This window comes from Chlorocebus sabaeus, chromosome 6 (assembly GCF_047675955.1).
Source record: "Chlorocebus sabaeus isolate Y175 chromosome 6, mChlSab1.0.hap1, whole genome shotgun sequence".
Taxonomy (NCBI): Eukaryota; Metazoa; Chordata; class Mammalia; order Primates; family Cercopithecidae; genus Chlorocebus; species Chlorocebus sabaeus.
In genome coordinates, this window is record NC_132909.1 from 38,156,599 (window position 1) to 38,174,876 (window position 18,278).

Genomic DNA, 18,278 nt, shown 5'->3' on the forward strand with positions numbered 1-18,278 from the left:
AATTTTTGCATTTTTAGTAGATATGGTTTCACCATATTGGTCCAGGCTGATCTCAAACTCCTGACCTCAGGCAATCCACCTCCCTCAGACTTCCAAAGTGCTGAGATTACAGGTGTGAGCCACCACACCTGACCCTTTTTGTTTTTTTTTTAATCAAGAAAAAAATTAATTCTAAAATGTACATAAAATGTACTGTCTTAACCATTTCCAAGTGTACAGTCAGTAAAGTACATTCACGTTGTTGTGCATCCCATCTCCAGAACGCTTTTCACCTTGCAAAACTGAAAGTGAATCGGCTAGGCTATGGGGGCCTCACATCTGTAATCCTAGCACTTTGGGAGGCCACTAGGAGGGAAGGATTGCTCAAGGCCAGGAGTTTGAGAGCAGCCTGGCCAACATAGATCCCCATCTCTTTAGTGAATAAAAAGAAACCGAACCATTAAACAATTCCCCACCCAGTCCCTGGGAACCACTATTCCGCTATGTATTTGACTTCTTTATTTAGAATATTTATCTGCAGCACACAGTACTTATTTGTGTGTGACTAGCATGTTTCACTTAGCATGATGGACTCAAGTTTAATCCATGTTACAGCATGTATCAGAATGTCCTTCCTTTTTACGGCTTAGTGGTGTTTCATTATGTGGATGTAACACCTTGTGTTTATCCACTCATCTCTCAGTGGACGCTTCAGTTACTTTTTCTTTGAGATAGGGTCTCATTCTGCTGCCCAGGTTGGAGTGCAGTGGTGCAATCTCAGCTCACTGTAGCCTCAAACTCCTGGGAATAAGCGATCCTCCCACGTCAGACCCCGAAGTAGCTGGGACTATAGGTGTGTCCCACCACACCCACCTAATTTTTGTATTTTGTAGAGACAGGTTTTCATTATGTTGGTCAGACCTGTCTTGAACTCCTGGCCTCAAGTGACTCACTTGCCTCTGTCTCCCAAAGTGCTGGGATGACAGGCATGGCAACCACACCTGCTGGCTGCCTTTTTACTTCATCAGTAGTATCTTTTGATGCTCAAGAGTGTTGATTTTGATGAAGTCTAGTCTATTTGTTCCCTTCATTGCCTGTGCTTTGGATATATCTAATTAATCATTGCATAATCCAGTGTTATGAAGCTTTCTCCCATGTTTTCTTCTAAGAGTTTATGGTTTTAGTTCTTATCCTTGAGTCACTTACTTAGTTTTTGGTGAATGTGTGAGGGAAGGGCCCAGCTTCATTGTTCTGCGTGTGGCTATTCTGTGTTCCCAGCTCTCTTGTTGGCAGTATTGTCCGTTCTCCACTGAACGGTCTTGGCACAATTGTTGAGAATAATTTGACTAGCTAATGCTTTTTGCGGTTTTGTTGAAATGTGACTTCACCAGTATTCCTTGGAGATGTGCCAAAAACTGCAATCCCCTCCTGTCAAGGTATGTTTCCACAATTTTTCTTCCCATCTCCTGCTTCTGACTCTGCTCACCCTACTGCTTCTTATCCTGCCTCTGAGTGAAGTTTGCACAGGCTGGTGGCGAGAATAGAAACCCACCACCCACTCTCACTCAGAAGTCAAACAACAGGTGGCCATAGTTCTCTAGTTCCTTGTTGGGGGGGTAGGAGCGTTGCACCCTGATGTGTGGATACTTGAAGCCTGGAGGTCTGGCCTCTCTGGAAACCCCTCCCTGGCAGGGAAACAGATGAGGTTGTGATGCTCTTGCTCTCGGGGTCGGGGAGCTGGGATGGCTCTGGGAGTCATGTTCTCTTCTGTCTCCTGACCAACAGTTCCTTTGTGTTTTCCCATGGTTGCCTGGGGGCAGACCCCTGCTCGCTATGGTGACCTTGAGCGTCCTTTGCCTGTCCACCCCACTCCCCCTGCCTCCCCCAGAGCATGAGCAAGAGCCCTTCTCATGGTGGGTGGGGGCTGGTGCCCTCTTGCATGAGGCCTGGCCTGCCTCCTCTCCCTCCGCCTCGCCTCTCCCCACTCCCTCTCTGGACTGCACACTGCTGGCAGATGCATGGAGGTGGTGGAGGCCCTGGGTCGCTCCTGCTGTTGCAGTCCCCAGAGCTAGCACCCCCCTGGACTAATCAGTGAAAAAGCAGCTGGGGATTGTAGATCTCCAGTCTATCACCCACCATGGAGTGGCTTCACTCACGTGCATCTGGGACCCTGTCTGAGGCGGCATCAGCCACGTAGTCTGGTGCCCATGGTGTCTGCATCACTGTGCTTGGGAAACTTTGGCTTTGTGACTGACAACATTCCTGAGAACTTCCTCCAGAATGAAGGCTCTGCGGATGATGGAGTTAAATTTCAGAGGAGTATGCAATCACTCTTCCTCTGGTTCTGAGGAAGAGCTGTGGGTCTCCTGCCACAGTCTCTGCAGCCTGTTCCCTGGTCTCAGGCTTTGCTGTGTGGAGGCTGTCTCAGAGTACAGGGTCCCCCAAATCCTCACCCTCAGCATCACATGCGAGGAAAAGGGGGAAAAGCTGAGGACCCCATCTTGGGCCTCCTGAGTCACAAAGCACCCTTCCTTCTTTCAGCACAGACTTGCTTCATGTGCCTGGCCAGCGCTTGGGGGCCTGCTTATTCCCAGGGGGTCCTCCTGTGGGCTCCGGGATGCTCTCAGTGCTCCAGCATGTGCTCATGGCTCGGCAGGGGCAAGAACCGCTGCACTGCATTGTGTTCCTGTTGCTCCTCCTGCCTTCTGAGTGAGTGGAAACACATCTATATTCAAGGGCCAGCCAGAAAGGCTCTTCTGGGCTGTCACCTGTGAAGATTCCGTGTCCTCGCGAGTCAGGGGGAAGAGTAGGTGGCTGTCCCTGTAGAGAGCAGAAGACGCCTTTCCATTCTCTACATTCACTTACTCTTGGCCAGACCTTGGGGCGGGTGGGCCCTGCTCAGAATGACTTGCAGTGGCAGGACCAAGTACCAGAGATGCTGCACTCTGCCTCTTCCAGTTGAGGTGAAACACAAAACGTGAGAAAACTGGGTGGGTCGGAGCCGAGAACAGGCAGCTATGGAGGTCCGTGTCCTCCAAGGCCCCTTGCCACTTGCCCGGGCCTGTGCTGCGCTTGCCATGCAGAAATTCCTGCCTGTCCCTCCTAGTACTTATTTTCAGATGCAAGAAGTGTGGCTCCTGGGGGTATCTCCTCACCCAGGTTGAGTCCAGAATGTGTACTTGCTTCCCAGTGGCCCTGTGGGCAGTAAGGATGGCCATGGTGCTGCAGGCCACTGTGTTCCCGCAGGCGAAGGCAGAGACCACACTGGGCAACTGTGTGTCTGATTCTTCCCTGAGCCCCAGGTCTGACACAAGGTGGTTATGGAGAGCAGCACCTCCCTGCCCCGCTCCTTCACTCTCTGCTGTCTTGGTGTCTAGCACGTGTATTCTGATTTCTCCTGACGTGGAGCACAGTAGGCATGCTGTTGGGCAGGAGACATGGTGCTCTCTGGGCAGGATGTGTGCCAAGCTGGCTCTGGCTGTGCTGAAGTAGTCATTTGGCAGACCATGGCACTGTGGGGTGTGGAGGCTGGAGAATCCTGACTGGGGTCCAGCTCAGCCTCAGGTTCCTGCTGCCTCTCAGCATGTATGACTGTGGCCATATTCTTGGGGGTTCCTGCTTTTGGAAGCCCATTGTATCTGGAGGGAGGGAGTTCCTGGTGCAGTAGGAGAGGCTGCCTCCAGGAGTCAGCTGATACGCACACCACCTCAGCTGGCCTCCAGACTGTGGGGGTGGAGGGCAAGAGCTGGTGGCCTGGCCCTGTGCTCATCTCTGTGTTACCCTTTGGGACCTGTCCTCCTCCTCAGTTTTTAGAGAACCACTCATGGTGGGAATATTAATTGGGTTTTAGACACATAGAAATTCACCATGACTTATACCAATTTGGTAAATTTCTCAAGACAACCCAGGGAAGTCCAGTCAATTGACCCATGTGTCTTTTCTGGGCAGTCTTCGTCCTAGAACGCATTCCACTGGTTTTTTTTCTGAGCCTCAGGATCTGAGGTCTTTGTGGCTGGCAGCATGTCCCAGCGTGAGCCCTGGGCTCTTGGAGCACTGTGGTGTGCACGTGCTACAGTGTGGCCTCAGAGTCGCTGGGAAAGTGGGTCCCATCTGGAAGGGTAGTAAGTCGGGCCCTTTCAATGAGCTGGAGAGGCATTTGGGTCCCAGAGGCAGTGGCCACCCAGGTGACCTAGGTCTATTCACTCAGGTCTCCAAGTCCGAGTAGAGTGCAGCCACAGCCTTCGTCTGCTGTGTGTGTGGGGGTGGGGGTGGGGGGGTGCTGCCCTGACCCATGGCTGCTGGGACTGCGATTATTTGGATTGTGAGCATGCTTTTGTTTTTCCTCCTCACTTATGGGCTCATTCTCATTGCTTTCTCTCAATTTCCCCTTCCCACGTATGGTCCCATGTCTGCCCTTCCCTACTCCATCCTCTTGTCCTCTGCTTTTCTGTATCTTCCAGATTCTGTTCATTGTCTTAGCTGGAGATTCTGCACTACTGTCTCCAAATCCCTGCACAGCCCTACCCAACCCTGCCTCCAGGTTCTCCACACCTACCAAGTACTAGCTGTGCTCCTTCCTTTCCTCCTGCCCAGAATGCATGTCTGTGCCCGGCAAAGCAAAGGGCAGGCTGCAGGTGACTCAGAGGCTAGTTCCAGAAAGAATGAAGCCCCTGTTTGGGTGGCGGTGTGGCTGTGAGGCATAAGGAGGCATGGGGCCCCAGGTGGCCACTGCAGGTGTCACAAGCTCTCTGGCGTTGGAGGCCCTGGGCTTGGCCTTGGTTTGAAGAGCTGGAGTCATCAGACCTCTGCAGTGGTCAGGTTCACCCCCGCTCTGCAAGTTTTGGCACTTTGGAAGATACAGAGGCCTGGGACTTCCGGGTGGTGTGGTTTGTGCCTTCTTCAGAAGTATCTGTCACCCAACCTAGAGGTGCTGTGACCCACAGCCTGCGTGTGAGGCAGTGGGGTGGGAAGAACCTGGGGCTTGACCCTGTACCCCACAGAGGCTGTCAGTACTTGACAGCCCAGCTGGCGTGCGCCAGCCTTCACCTGGGGAGCCCTGGCCATTCATACACACCTCCAGGAGCAAACGAGAGTATGTGGTGACCTCATAGAGACTGGGACTGCATAGGCAGATATGACAAGTGCATTGATGGATCTGAGGTCAGTGAAGCGGAGTTCAGACCTGTAGGGCACTTCATGCATAGCAGAATTAACCAGTCTGTGAGAGCTGGAGATGAGCTGCGCTCGCAGCCCCGCGTCTGTCCCCTTCACCTCGGAAGGAGCACACCAGTGAATGTGAATTTGAGCACAAGATGAGAAAACGTGTTGGCCCCCAAGTGCCGGCGGGCTGGGATGGTGGCCACAGCACACGGGGACACCCCCATTATGCAGGAGCCACTGAAGGACCTGAGGGCTTGGGCCAGGGTGTCTAGGAAGCTGGTGGCAAACCCCATGGCGGGAAGGGTGACCAGCAAGGCCCAGGCGGGTTTGCTGAGGTGCTGTGAGACTCAGCCAGTGGGAAATGGCTTTGGGGACATATCCTTAAGCAGCAAGCAGGTGTGACTATGGCCAGGGACTCCATGGGGAACATGGCCCAGGAGGGATGCAGATCTGAGGGAGAAGTTTGGCTCTGCAAACCTGTAAGAAAATAGCCTGAGGAGAGTTCCACGTGACTGCCAGTGGCAGAGGCAGGCTCAAGGGCAGACAGTGAGCCCTCCAGACCCTTTGGAAGGAATAGGTGAGGTAAGGCAAGTGTACCAGCAAGGGAAGGCAAGTTTCTAGTTCTCATGGGGAGGCTGTCCCCTCCCCTGGGCTGAAGGGAGAATGTCGAGATTCAGGATCCCAGTCCAGGATCAGAGGGAGGGCCAGGGCTGAAACTGGCGAAGGATGCCGGTCTAACTTCCTACCCAGCTGGTGCCCTTGTAGTCGGGCGGTATAGGTACAGCCATTATATTTCATGTTTTTTCTCCTTTTTTATTATTCTTTTTCCTTTTTCGAGAGGAGGTCTCCCTCTGTCGCCCAGGCTGGAGTGCAGTGACACATCTTGGCTTATTGCAACCTCCACCTCCTGGGTTCAAGCCGTTCTCCCGCTTCAGCCTCTTGAGTATCTGAGAGTACATGCGCATGCCACCACACCAGGCTAATTTTTGTATTTTTAGAAGACACACGTTTTCAACCTTTTTTGGCCAGGCTGGTCTCAAACTCCTGACCTCAAGTGATCTGCCTCAGCCTCCCAAAGTGCTGGGATTACCTGTGTGAACCACTGTGCCCAGCTCTTCCTTCCAAAATAATGTAAATTTATTGCCCAAAGACTTGAAGATACAGATAACTACAAGTAAACAGTCTGGCACGGTGGCTCCTGCCTGTAATTCCAGTGCTTTGGGAGGCTGAGGCAGGCAGATTGCTTGAGCTCAGGAGTTTGAGGCCAGTCTGGGTAACAACGGCAAGATCTGTCTCTACAAATAAAAAATACAAAAATTATTGGGGTGTGGTGGTGTCTGCCTGTGTTCCCAGCTACTCCAGAGGCTGAAGTGCAAAGATCCCTTGAGACCAGGAGGCAGAGGCTATGATGAGCCAAGATCACACCACCGCACTCCAAGCCTGGGTGACAGACCTTGTCTCAAAAAAGAAAATACCTCCCACCCCATAGCTCCATCCTCAGACTCAGCCACTGATCTGTGGGGCGCCACCTGGACCTGTGGGGACATCTTCCTGACAGGGAGACTTGAGTGGATGGGGATGTGGGCAGTGTCCCTTGTGGGGTCTGCATCATCCCGGGATACACCCAGAGGCCGCGCCCTGCACCAGCCTCAACAGCACAGATGTGCTAAGGCCCAAAGGGTTGGGGGACAAACGTGGAGAGGTGAGCACCTCCACTCAGACTCAGCGTCCTGCCCTCAGTGCCCCCATTCCCCTGCTCTCATCCACTGGATGCTCCCACCTGCCCTTACAATACTGAGCAACCAGAAGTCCATGGCCAGCAAAAAGGCTTTCCTCTCAGGCTCGGTCTCCAGGACCCTGCTTGTAGGTTGCAAATCAAAGTTTGGCCTACATGCTTGACTGTGCTCCTCTGAGCGTTTTCCTGACCACAAATTCATCAGCAACAGAGTGATACCCAGGGCTTCTACTGAACTGAACCTTTGGCTGGCTGTGTCCAAGAAGAGCAGGTAGTGGAAAGAATTGGGGAGATAAGCGAAGCCACGCCATTATTTTTGAACAGGGTCTTACTATGTCGCCCAGCCTGGAGTGCAGTGGCAGGATCCTGGCTCACTGCAGTCGTGCACTCCTGGGTTCGTGATCCTCCCACCTTAGCCTCCTGAGTCACTAGGACAACAGGTGTGCACCACCACACCCAGCTCACTTTTAACAATTTGTTGTAGAGACAAGGTATCCCCATATTACCCAGGCTAATTTCAAACTGCGGGCCTTGGTGATCTTCCCGCCTTGGTCTCCCAAAGTGCTGGAATTACACGTCTGATGCACCGTGCCTGGGTTCCTTGTGCTTTCTGTACACATTCAGGAGGCCGGTGCTGGAGACCCTGGATCCAGAGATTGGGGATGATGCTGGCCTCCTACCCTGAGGATCAAGCAGTGCCCAAGGGCACAGCCTGGGGAGCTGCGGCCTGTGTCACCCACTGCGGGTGCACAGCAGTGTAGAAGCAGGGTTAGGAGATCCCCTGCAGATGTGTGTCTCTTAGTGAGCCCTCCACAGGGTGGGCTGTGTGGGTGCTGGGCCAAGTACTTCCCTATCACAAGCTGGTTGTAGTTCAGACCAAGCAGTGCAAGGCATGTCCACTGAGTGCCAGGCGCAGTGATACCCCAGAGGGTGGTCCCACCCTTGGCCTGGCTAATGCCCCCCATAGGGAAACAAAGCCACCAGCCCAGGGCGGGATGTGGTCAGACCTGGAGACTGAATGCTGTGGGTCAGCAGCCCTTCCCAACCCTGACCCTTCCTCCTCCACCTAGCAGTGGTTTAGGCCCACTGAGGAGCACTGCTGGTGTGCCTGCTGCTGAAGCACCTGCATGCTTTTGGAAACAGCCTGAAACCAAAGCAGACATCACTCACTCCCATGCTAACAGGTCCCTGGAAAAGTTCAAAGGGTGGGTGACCCTTGTGGCTTCCTGCCACTGCTGTCTCCCCTGCTTTCCCCTCCTCAGCTATTGCCCACAAGGATCTCACCCCAGGACATAGGGAACAGGCTAAGTCCCCTCCTGCTCACAGAGCACCTGAGGCCTCTGGAAGGCTAGGCAAGTGCCTTATCACCCTGACCAGCGGGCTCCCACAGCCTCTCTCGCTGGACTGGCCAGAGGCCCCATCATGCTGCCATCTCTAGCTTCTCCCTACCCGTATCAGAAGAGCTGGTGTGGCCAACTCCACGCCCATCAAAGTGGGCTGTTTGTGTAGGACTGAGATGACGAGCACGAGGGACCTGCACTGGCTCAACCCGTGTGCTATGTCTCCTTGGGATGTTCACTGACCTCTCTGAACCTTGGTTTCCTCCTCTGAGAAACGGGGGCTGAAGCCAACTCTGACTTCCTGGAGATCCCCAGTGTTCTCCCCTGGCAGAGCTGACCCTCGTTGATGGGAGCCCTGGGCTCATCTCTAAGCAGGGCCTCCTTACCGGGCAAACAGCAGGTGACCCTATTTCCTGCAAGGCCCCGTCCCAAGGTTTGTCCAGTACAAACTTGACCTTTTTGTGCAGCATTGCTTTGACCACTGGCCCCTGGACACATTGTCCAGAACTGTGAGTGTTGCCCCGTCACACATGTGTCTGTGTTCTCTGTGTACCCTAATGAGAGTTGTCCCCTGTGGCAAATGAGGAGAATAAGTATAGAGGAGGTGGAGAAAAGGGGGCTGTTGGAGGACCACGTGGTTGTTTTAGTTTCCAAAGCAAACCCTCAGGTACAGGAAAGCCCTGCCCTATCTCAGCTTTCTGGTGCCAGGCAGGTTCCTACCCTTACCTGTCCACTGGGCTGGGAAAAGCCCACCCATGATCCTGGCTTCTAAAGGGCCAACAGAACCAAACCTCACAGGGCTGTGCACATCTCTCCTGCACCCTCTGGGTGATGGAGGAAGAGCCAGCCCCACCCAGCTGCTAGCTGGGACACGGACTCCAGGCCACCAGAGGATTTGGCCCCCAGCCACTGGGCCCTCAGCTCACACCCCCTTCTACAGGTCCTGGAGATGGTGGCTGACCTACCTGCAGCCATGGCAGCATGCTCCCTGACAAGCAGGCTCCCAGCGGTGACAGTCCCACTGACTCCCAGTGCATCTTGGAAAAATAAGCCTCAGCCTGCCTCCTCACATTCATGCCACTGGCTCCTGAGGATGGATGTTGCTCCTGTGGGTCAGGAAACCAAGCCAGCGGCCTATCCTGGGGTCAGCCTGGCCCTGGCCCCAGTGGTCACCTGTGGTCTTCTCCCAGGCCTTCCCTAGTGGAGCACAGACCAGCCCTTCCTAAACTCAACTTTGCCAGGCCCCAAAACTGCTTTCTCATGGAAGCAGTGCACTGGTGACCCATCCTGTCCTGTCCCCTCCCCCTTCTGGTCCAGATGAACATTCAGCAACACCCAAACTACCCCTTGACCCTCACCAGCACAGAGAAGAGTACAGCCTTGTCCTCATCCCCTGCTTGATCCTCATGACAGACCTCCAGGCTAACGTGGCACCTGGCGTGCCCACTGACCAAGTCTTCCCTTCTTGCCCAAGCCTTTCCCCTTTGGATCCTCTGGGGGATCGTCCCTTGGCCCCCACAGGCTAAGCCAGCCTCTGCCACGTGGCCTCATTCCTCTTGGAAAACGGCCTCAGCCTTGCCAAAAATGCAGTGTCCTCAGAGGACCTAGGTGTCACCTGCCTCTGGCCTGCTCTCCGTGCTCACCCACAGCCCTCTGAGCTATCATCTATGACATCTTAACACCTTGGCCAGGGAGTCTGGAAGCCCAGAGACGAGCAGCAGTCTTAGGGGCATGGAGTGGTGCAGCCCCTGCCTCCACCGACAGGGCTGATCCCAAATTGCTACCTCAGTCCCCAGGGCACCCTTTGTCCAGGAGAATCTGCTGATGTGTGTATACAAAGCCATTCCTGGTCTTCCTGAACCGGGAGCTCTGCACAGACTTGGTCAGCCCCAAACATGCACTCATGATGTTCCCAGTGGTCAAAGTCTTTGCCCAGCCCAACAGTGACCGAGATAATCCAGGTAAGTCCACAGCCTGGGCCAAGTCTGGCAGACCCCGACCCAGCCAGACCAGGCCAGGACCTTAGCTGGTAGGTAGCAGGTCTGCAGAAGGGAACCACGTGCTCAGAGTGAGCCCCAGGAAAGGGCACTGTGGAGACTCCTGGGACACATCTGCATCCTGAAGTGTGACACTGGCTGGACCCCCGCCTGCCCTGCAACCACCAGGCACTGAGCGAGGGACTGCAGGTGTGCCCACAGAGGGGAGCTGCACAGTCCAAGCTGCGGCCCCACTTTCTCCCTGGTGACTCGTGGCAGCTGCCTCAGGTGGTGAGCCAGGTCACTGCTGTGTCTTTATCCTGACTGGGTTAGGTATTGGCTTCTGTCACTCCTCCTGGTATCTGCCACCTGTAAACACTGCTGGGGGCTCTGTGAGCCACCAGCTACCCCACCTGCCCTCCCCATGTCAGCCATCTACTGCATGGGAAACGCTACAAGCCAGGGCCTCAGGATGACATCCCTGAGTCATGGCTCCCCAGACACCTCAGGGGCAACCCAAAGTTTTGCAGGCAGCAACTGGGTACTAGGTGGCCCTGGAAGTGGGCACCAGGTTCATCTCCTGCCTTCCAGGTGAACAGCTGTTTCTGGAGCCAGAGCTTGTCACCCCTCCACCACCAGAACCGACTCTTCACAGCCCCCACGTTCACCAGCAGTTTCCTGTCACTGTGGCTGCCAGCGATCACTGATGCGTCCTTCGAAGTGAAGAGTCACGTCTATAGCCTGGAGATCCAGGACTGTCAGTACACTCTGATGTTTGTGCCAGAGGCCCACATCCTGGTGAGTGATCACCAGCGCCCATCCTCAGGGACCCTGGAGCCACGGGACTGAACAGACCCTGCAGAGTGCTGTGTTCCAGTGGGAAGCGTGAAGGCTGGGCTTAGGATTGAGACCGTATCTCCTTCCCCCTTTTCAGTAAAGTCTGGTTTTTCCTGATAACAAAGGCAGTGTTGTTCGGAAAATTTAACATTTAGAAGATCATGTTTTAGTCTTTAAAAGTCCCCTGGCAGAAGTTGCTCCTCCTGGCACTCAGCGGTCTGGCTGCGCATTGGTCTTGGGGCCCCTGGCCGGCCTGCCTGGGTGGCAGCACAGGCCAGTCTGTCAGTGACCTGCCTGCACCTCCCACATAGGCCCTGCGCCTTGCTCAGCTCATTACCCAGGCCAAGCACATGGTCAAGTCCATCTTGGACCAGTGTGGAGAGTGCCCTACAGCTGCTCCTTCCTGTCGTGACTGGGCTTTGGCCCCATGAACCCCAACGGCTCTTACCCAACCAATGACCTGGACAAGATGGGGCAGGATGGTGTCCAGCAGACACAGTACCACCTGGAAGCAGCCCTGGAGTACCTGTGCCAGATATTTCCCGTACAAACAGCCATCAGGGTCCCCTTCCTCAAAGGATTCGCTCCCCCTCAGCCTGTGGTCAGCCAAGTGCCAGTCCCAGGCCCCACTCAGATGGAGCCAGTGTTGTGGGAGGCAGGGCCACACCCCACCGCCTTGTTGGCACTGTTAGAGAGGCCTCTGGGGTGAAGACCACTCCCCTCCCTTCACCTTGATGCTGAGGGCAGAGACCCTTCTCTCTGGCAACTCAGTAAGTTCAGCCCACACACTTCACACTCGCCTCGGGCACCACCCAGGATGAGAATGAAAATAAGCAGCTCCTCGACTGCATCACGGGTGAGGATGAACTCATTCTCCCAGCCCTGGTTCAGTACCAGCTGAGAGGTCCCTGTCCCAGAGGTGCATGGGCTGGGCCCTGACCTGTCCCCAGGTCCCTCCTCCCCTGTGAGCAGAGGCAGCTCCACTCCTCTGAGTTGTGTGTGAGCTGTGTTTTCTCACCTGTCCCTGCAGCCTGGGTTTCTAAATCATCAATGTGCTGTCAAGGTTTGAAATTTTAGTACCAGGGGAACCCAGAGCTGCAGTCCATCTTAGACTACGAGATTGCCAGCTTGGTCTGTGTGCTGTTCTGGTGGTCATCTGCTGTCAACTGCCATGACTGGGCAGAACGAGCCTGGCTTCTTCAGAGGATTCTGGATGTTCCCCCCCAGGGTGCAGTCCCAGGGTGGCCTGTGGGGGTGGGGCGCTGTTGTCCTGAGGCGCCACCATCCCAGGCCCCCGCACCTCTGTGCACCAGTTTGCAGGCCAGATGTTGGGTGACTCTGTGTTCCTGGGACGACTTCCTCAGCAAGTTTCTGTCTCTATCGTCTCACCAGCCTGCGCTGGCCAACAGGCACCTGGTAAGCCCCATGGGTAGAGATTGGCCGCCAGCCACTCCCATGACCCCAGGTTCAGCCTGCACCTCCTGGGTAGCTACTGGATGGTGCTCTGGCTGTTGCTGGCCTTGAGGCCTCTCTGTTTTGAATTGGGCCCTCCCTGGCACTGCTCCTTGCCCTGGGCTATGTCCTCTATGCCTCAGCCATGAGGCTGCTGACTGAATGGGGAAGCTGCAGCAGCCCTGATGGTACTGGCCGCTGTGTTCAGAGCAGGCTGGGGGTACTTGCCACACAGCCCAACCCTTGGGCTTGGGAGGTGATGGGAGCACACCCTCCAGTGACACTGCACCCACACCTATGAAAGGCCACCACACTTCAGCAGTGTGAAGTTCTCACCTGCCAGCTGTGGAATGTCAACATCCAGCAGGCCCAAGAGGTGAGGCCCTGGGTGGTGAGGGTGGCTGTGCTGGCTGGCGCTGCTGCGGGTCCCACCATGCTGATGTCCCCGTCTTTCAGCTGCAGTACCTCAAGTCCCAGTAATATTAGTACCAGGGGACCCAAAGCTGCAGCCCAAGGGAAAAGGGCCAGAGGCCCCAGGCGGCCCCAAAGGAGGCTGGATCTAGCTCTTCCAGGTGAGTGCCCAGTCACCCCTGCCCCATCCCTGGGGCCTGTTTGGGGCTCGTTGCTGACTCTTCCTTCATCCAGGGACCAAAAAGCCATTCAGTTCCCCAAGGTCTCCACCAAGAGCCTCTCCAAGAAATGGTAAGTCCCATGGGTGTGGGAACAGCAGGGCAACCCCACCACCTGGGCCACAGGGAGGGAGTGGTGGAGGGGTGGCAGCGCAGAAGCAGAGGCGGCCGTGGCCTCACTGGGTCCCAGTGAGAGTCATGCAGGCCCTACTCCCAGCACGGTCCACTCCTGGGGACACTCAGGGTGACAGTCTCTCTACCCACTCCCAGCCTGCTTCTGAGCCCCATGCCTGTGGCAGCACGTGCCATCCTGCCCGCGCTGAAGCAGACCCTGAAGAACAACTTTGACAAGTGGCAGAAGAGGCTGCAGGCTCTGCAGAACTGGCACCTGCACCGCTTGGTGCTTTGAGACGCCTGCATCTGTGCCCGCAGCTGGTCAGTGCCAGGCACACCTACCTGCAGCTGGAGACTGGCTCTCTCTAGAATTTCCTGATAATTCTACTACTTTTACACCCAGCTAAATTCCAAGACAGATGACACTCAAGATGAAAAAAGTACTTGATCTCCAAACTGACAAAACTGTTTACGTTCTAAGATTTTGCTATTTCCCATTCACACAAAAGCATATGATGAAGTAAAGTATCACTCTACCTGTTGAAAACTGAAAATAAAGCTTGTTTCTTTCCAAGTCACACGTGTGCGCCTTGTTCCTCACCGGCTATCAGGCATTTCTTCCCGGTCCCTGGCCACTAGCCCAGCCCCTGCTACTTCAGGGACCTTCCTGGGCAGCCAAGGACTCTTGCTCATCCTGGGACCTGGCAACTGTCCGGGAAGAGAGGCATTGGCAGAGCCACACACACCTCCCTGGAGGCGGGAGAGCCTCCTGGTTCCCTGGCTGCGCTGGAGTTGCCTTCCACACACACGATCACTCTGGGTCTCCTGCCCAGACTGCGTGCTCGTGGGGGCAAGACACTGTCCTCTTGCCCTGACATAGCAGCCTTGACAGGGGGTCCGGCCAGGCTCATCTTTCTCCTCAGAGAGCAATCTTTAGAGTGCCATGCCACACCCACACCAACCCTCCCACAACACAGCTGTGTTCATGGTCTCGGAGTAGCCGGCTCAGTGCCATCCTCACCCGGCAGCACAGTCCTCCCAGGCCCACGGTCCCACTTCCTCGGCATTAATCTCAGCCTCTTCCTGCTTCAGGGAGCAAGAACTTTGCCAGGAAGCTGGAGGATGAACCAGGACAGTATGTGAGACAAGCATAACGGAGGTCTGGGCTGACCAGGGCCAGACTAGACACAGCCGGCTCAAAGGCTGACAACATTCAGACAGGACAACAGGCCCAGGTTCATGGAGAAGTGTACACAGTGACAACTACTGATGAACACAGAAATAATTATAACAATCACAGATGATGGGGTAGTGCACAGAAAGGGGAGACCTCTGATCACCAGAGGGCTGCAGTACCTAAAGTACCTCCAGTGCCCAGAGTGGCGGGCAGCACAGTGAGGCACTCACTGCCTGGCCCTGCCAGCCACCAGGCCCACTCTTGATGGGTGGTGCAGTGCAAGGTATTTTGAGGACACAGGTCCTGAGAACCTCGCTCTTCATCCCATTACAGCGGGGACATGGTCCCCATGTGAGCAGCACAGGTGTGCCTGCAGCAGGATCCCTGATGCCACTGCCCTCCGGGTGCCCCGCAGAGCTCAACAGGAATGCCACGAGGGCTTAGGCCCAGCTGGTAGTGGGAAGCCAGCGGCGCCCACAAGCCCACCCTTCCTCTGAGGGGCAGCCTGTGTGTTATGGACTTGGGCTTCCCCGGGGGGGTGCCCCACTTGCCCAAAACAGCCCTGCCTGGACTAAGAACTGTGACGAAAGAATCACATGCATGTTTCAAGAATTTCCTATGCCCTGTGTTCTATAGAAATGAGTAGGGGTGTGTCGACTACACACAAGATGCTCTACCACCACCGAGTGCACCCTCACACAGCTGAGATGAACCTGGACCGTGGACAGGCCGAGTAGTCCAAGGATCTAGCTCCCTGGAGGAAGTTACATGGAGGGCCTTCTCTAAGAACATGGCCAATGCCCCCCAGACAGCCTCCTCCACTGCCTCTTTCCCAGTTCTAAGAGTGGGATTTTGTTAAGCAGGGACTGGGCAGCCCCAGCTGCCCAAGAAAATCATGCTGTCCTGACCTGGCTATCAAGCAGACAGACCTGTCATCCATCATCTTTACTCGTTCCATTAAAACATATATTAATAAATTGGCTGATACACAATTCACCAGTTTAAAACATGCCATTCATTGGTTTTTGGTACTACATTCAGAATTGTGCAGCACTATCAAAATCAGTTTGAAAACATTTTCTTTCTTTTTTTTTTTTTTTTTTTTTGAGACAGAGTCTTGCTCTGTAGCCCAGGTTGGAGTGCACTGGCATGATCTCAGCTCATCGCAACTTCCACCTCCCAGGTTCAAGCGACTCTCCTGCCTCAGCCTCTTGAGTAGCTGGGACTACAGATGTGCACCACGACTCCTAATTTTTGAATTTTTAGTAGAGGCAGAGTTTCGCTATATTGGCCACGCTGGTCTCAAACTCCTGACCTCAAGGGATCCGTCCGCCTAGGCCTTCCACAGTGCCGGGATTACACATGTGAGCCACTATGCCCAGTCCTATTTTAGAACATTTCCATCTCTCCAAATGAAAACTCCATTTCCCCCACAGCATCCTTGGCCCTTGACAATCACTCATCAACTTTCTACCTGAAGTAGGCTAAATAGCAGTACTTAAAGAGATCAGGTCCTATTCCTTGAAACCTGTAAATGCTACCTCGTTTGGGAAAAGGGTCTTTGCAGGCGTGATGAAGTTAAAGATCTTGAGATACAGTGTTGTTATACAGGTGGACCCTAAGTGCAATTGCCACGTATCCTCGTAAGAGGGAGGCAGAAATTCACACAGACACACACAAGGCGATGTGAGAGGATGGAATATAGAAAGAATCTACTCTGTGATGCTGGCCTTGAAGACTGGAGTGATACAGCCACAAGGCAAGGAGTACCAGCAGTGACCAGAAGCTGACAGATGTGAGAAACAGGTTCCTCTACTATAGCCTCCCTGCTGCCACTGTGATTTTTGCCCATGGTACCGACTTTGAGAACTTCTGGTCTTCAGAATTGTGAGAGATTAAATTTCTCTTCTTTTAAGCCATCAAGTTTGTAGGAACTTGTTATAGCAGTCACAGGAAACATTATGTATTTTTTTTTCTACCAGGAGTAGGGTACCTAAAAATGTGGCACTGGCTTTGAAATCGGATAATGAAGCGGCGACGGTAGAATTGAGAGAAACCATGATAGAAAAGGCCTAGGTTGCCTTGAAGAGGCTGTTGGTAGACATGTGGATATTAAAGACTCTGTCACCCATACTCTGCCTTAAAGGAATTGAGGAACTTAACAGAAAGCCTGTGTTATTTTCAAGAATACATATACCGTCATAAACAGAATGTTGGTGAACACATGAACATTAAAGGTGATTCTAAGGGCACAGAGGAAACAAGGAACATGTTACAGGAAACCAGAGCAAAGATATTTTTTGCTATAGAATAGCAAAAATTTAGTTGGATTGTGTCCTACAGCTGTGTGGAAGGCAGAATCATAAGCAATGAGCTTGCACATTTAGCTGAGCAGACTTGCAATCAAAGCACTCTAGACTCAGCTTTCTTTCTTTTTCCCACTTATAGTAAATGCAAGAGGAAAGAAATAATTTAAAGTACAACGCAATAGATAAACTGATGGAAGAACTGTTATGCCAAAAAGAACCTAGACTTGATGATTTGGGAAATTCTCAGGCTATTTAGATTGGAAAAAACCAAAATGCTAAAACTAGGATATCCACAGTTAGGAAAGCGTGTTCTGTAGAGAATGCCAAGGGTGTGACATGCCTTGCAAATTTTCCTAGTGCCAAAGATATTAAACATGGGACTCATGAAAACCCTCAATCATCTCACAGAAGTGAGGCAAAGAGACTAAATTATCTAGGAAAGATCTGTGGAGAAACCTCATCTAATGCCATGAATTCCATCATGTACGCAGAATTTCCGCAAGGATTTTAGAATGTTCTACAAGAAAAAACACTGCCAGCTTGGACTAGAAAGTTTAGAGACTAGACAAAATCAAAGAACTCTCAAAATTTAGAGGCAGAAAATAGGCTACTCAGCCTCAAACACGTGCTACTCTTTAAGAACAGGAAAGATGACCATGTTCATTTAAGAACAGGAAAGATGACCATGACAGCTTTGACTCAGAGGCCAAAGCCATGGACCCAGAGATAGGAGCCTCCAACTTCATGGTATCTTGTTATGGCAGCCATGGGAAACTGAAACCCTGTCCCTATTATAGAGAGTATCCATCTTTGGTTTTTCTTTTTTTTTTTTTTTTTTCAGATGAAGTCTTGCTCTATTGCCCAGGCTGGAGTGCAGTAGTGCAATCTTGGCTCACTGCAACCTCCGCCTTCTGAGTTCCAGTGGTTCTTTTGCCTCAGCCTCCTGAGTAGCTGGGACGACAGCTGTGCGCCACCACACCCAGCTAATTTTTGTATTTTTAGTAGAGATGGGGTTTCACCATATTGGCCAGTCTGGTCTCGAACTCCTGACCTCGTCATCTGCCTGCCTTGGCCTCCCAAAGTGCTGGGATTACAGGTGTGGGCCACTGCACCTGGCTTCTTTGGAAACTTTATAAAAATGCAACGTGGTCTTTTGTGACTGCTTCATTTATGTAATGCTTTAAAGCTTCACCCATGTTGTAGCATGTATCAGTCATACATTCCTTTGTGTGGCCATATGATATTCCATTGTGTGGAAATTCCACACTCTGTTCATCCATTCAACAACTAGTAGACATTTGGATTGTTTCCACTTTTGGCTATTACGAACGATGGTATGATGCTACAATAGTCTGTGTATGCTTTTATGTGGACGTGGTTTCTTTTCCCTTGAGTATATACCTAAGAGTATAACACTTCTGGGTCATATGGTAAGCTCTGCATTTAATTTCTTGAAGAATTGTAATGCTGTCTTCCACAGCAGCTGTACCTTTTCACATTCTCTCCAGCAACGTATAAGAATTCCAGTTTCTCTCCTAGGTGTGGTGGTTCACACCTGTACTCCCGACAT

The 18,278-nt window shown here is 53.0% G+C and overlaps 1 pseudogene; it reads left to right on the forward strand.

The window, feature by feature from the left end:
- The first annotated feature begins 1,355 nt into the window (after window positions 1-1,355).
- Window positions 1,356-13,517, forward strand: LOC119622811 (sphingomyelin phosphodiesterase 4-like; annotated as a pseudogene).
- The last annotated feature ends 4,761 nt before the right edge of the window (window positions 13,518-18,278 follow it).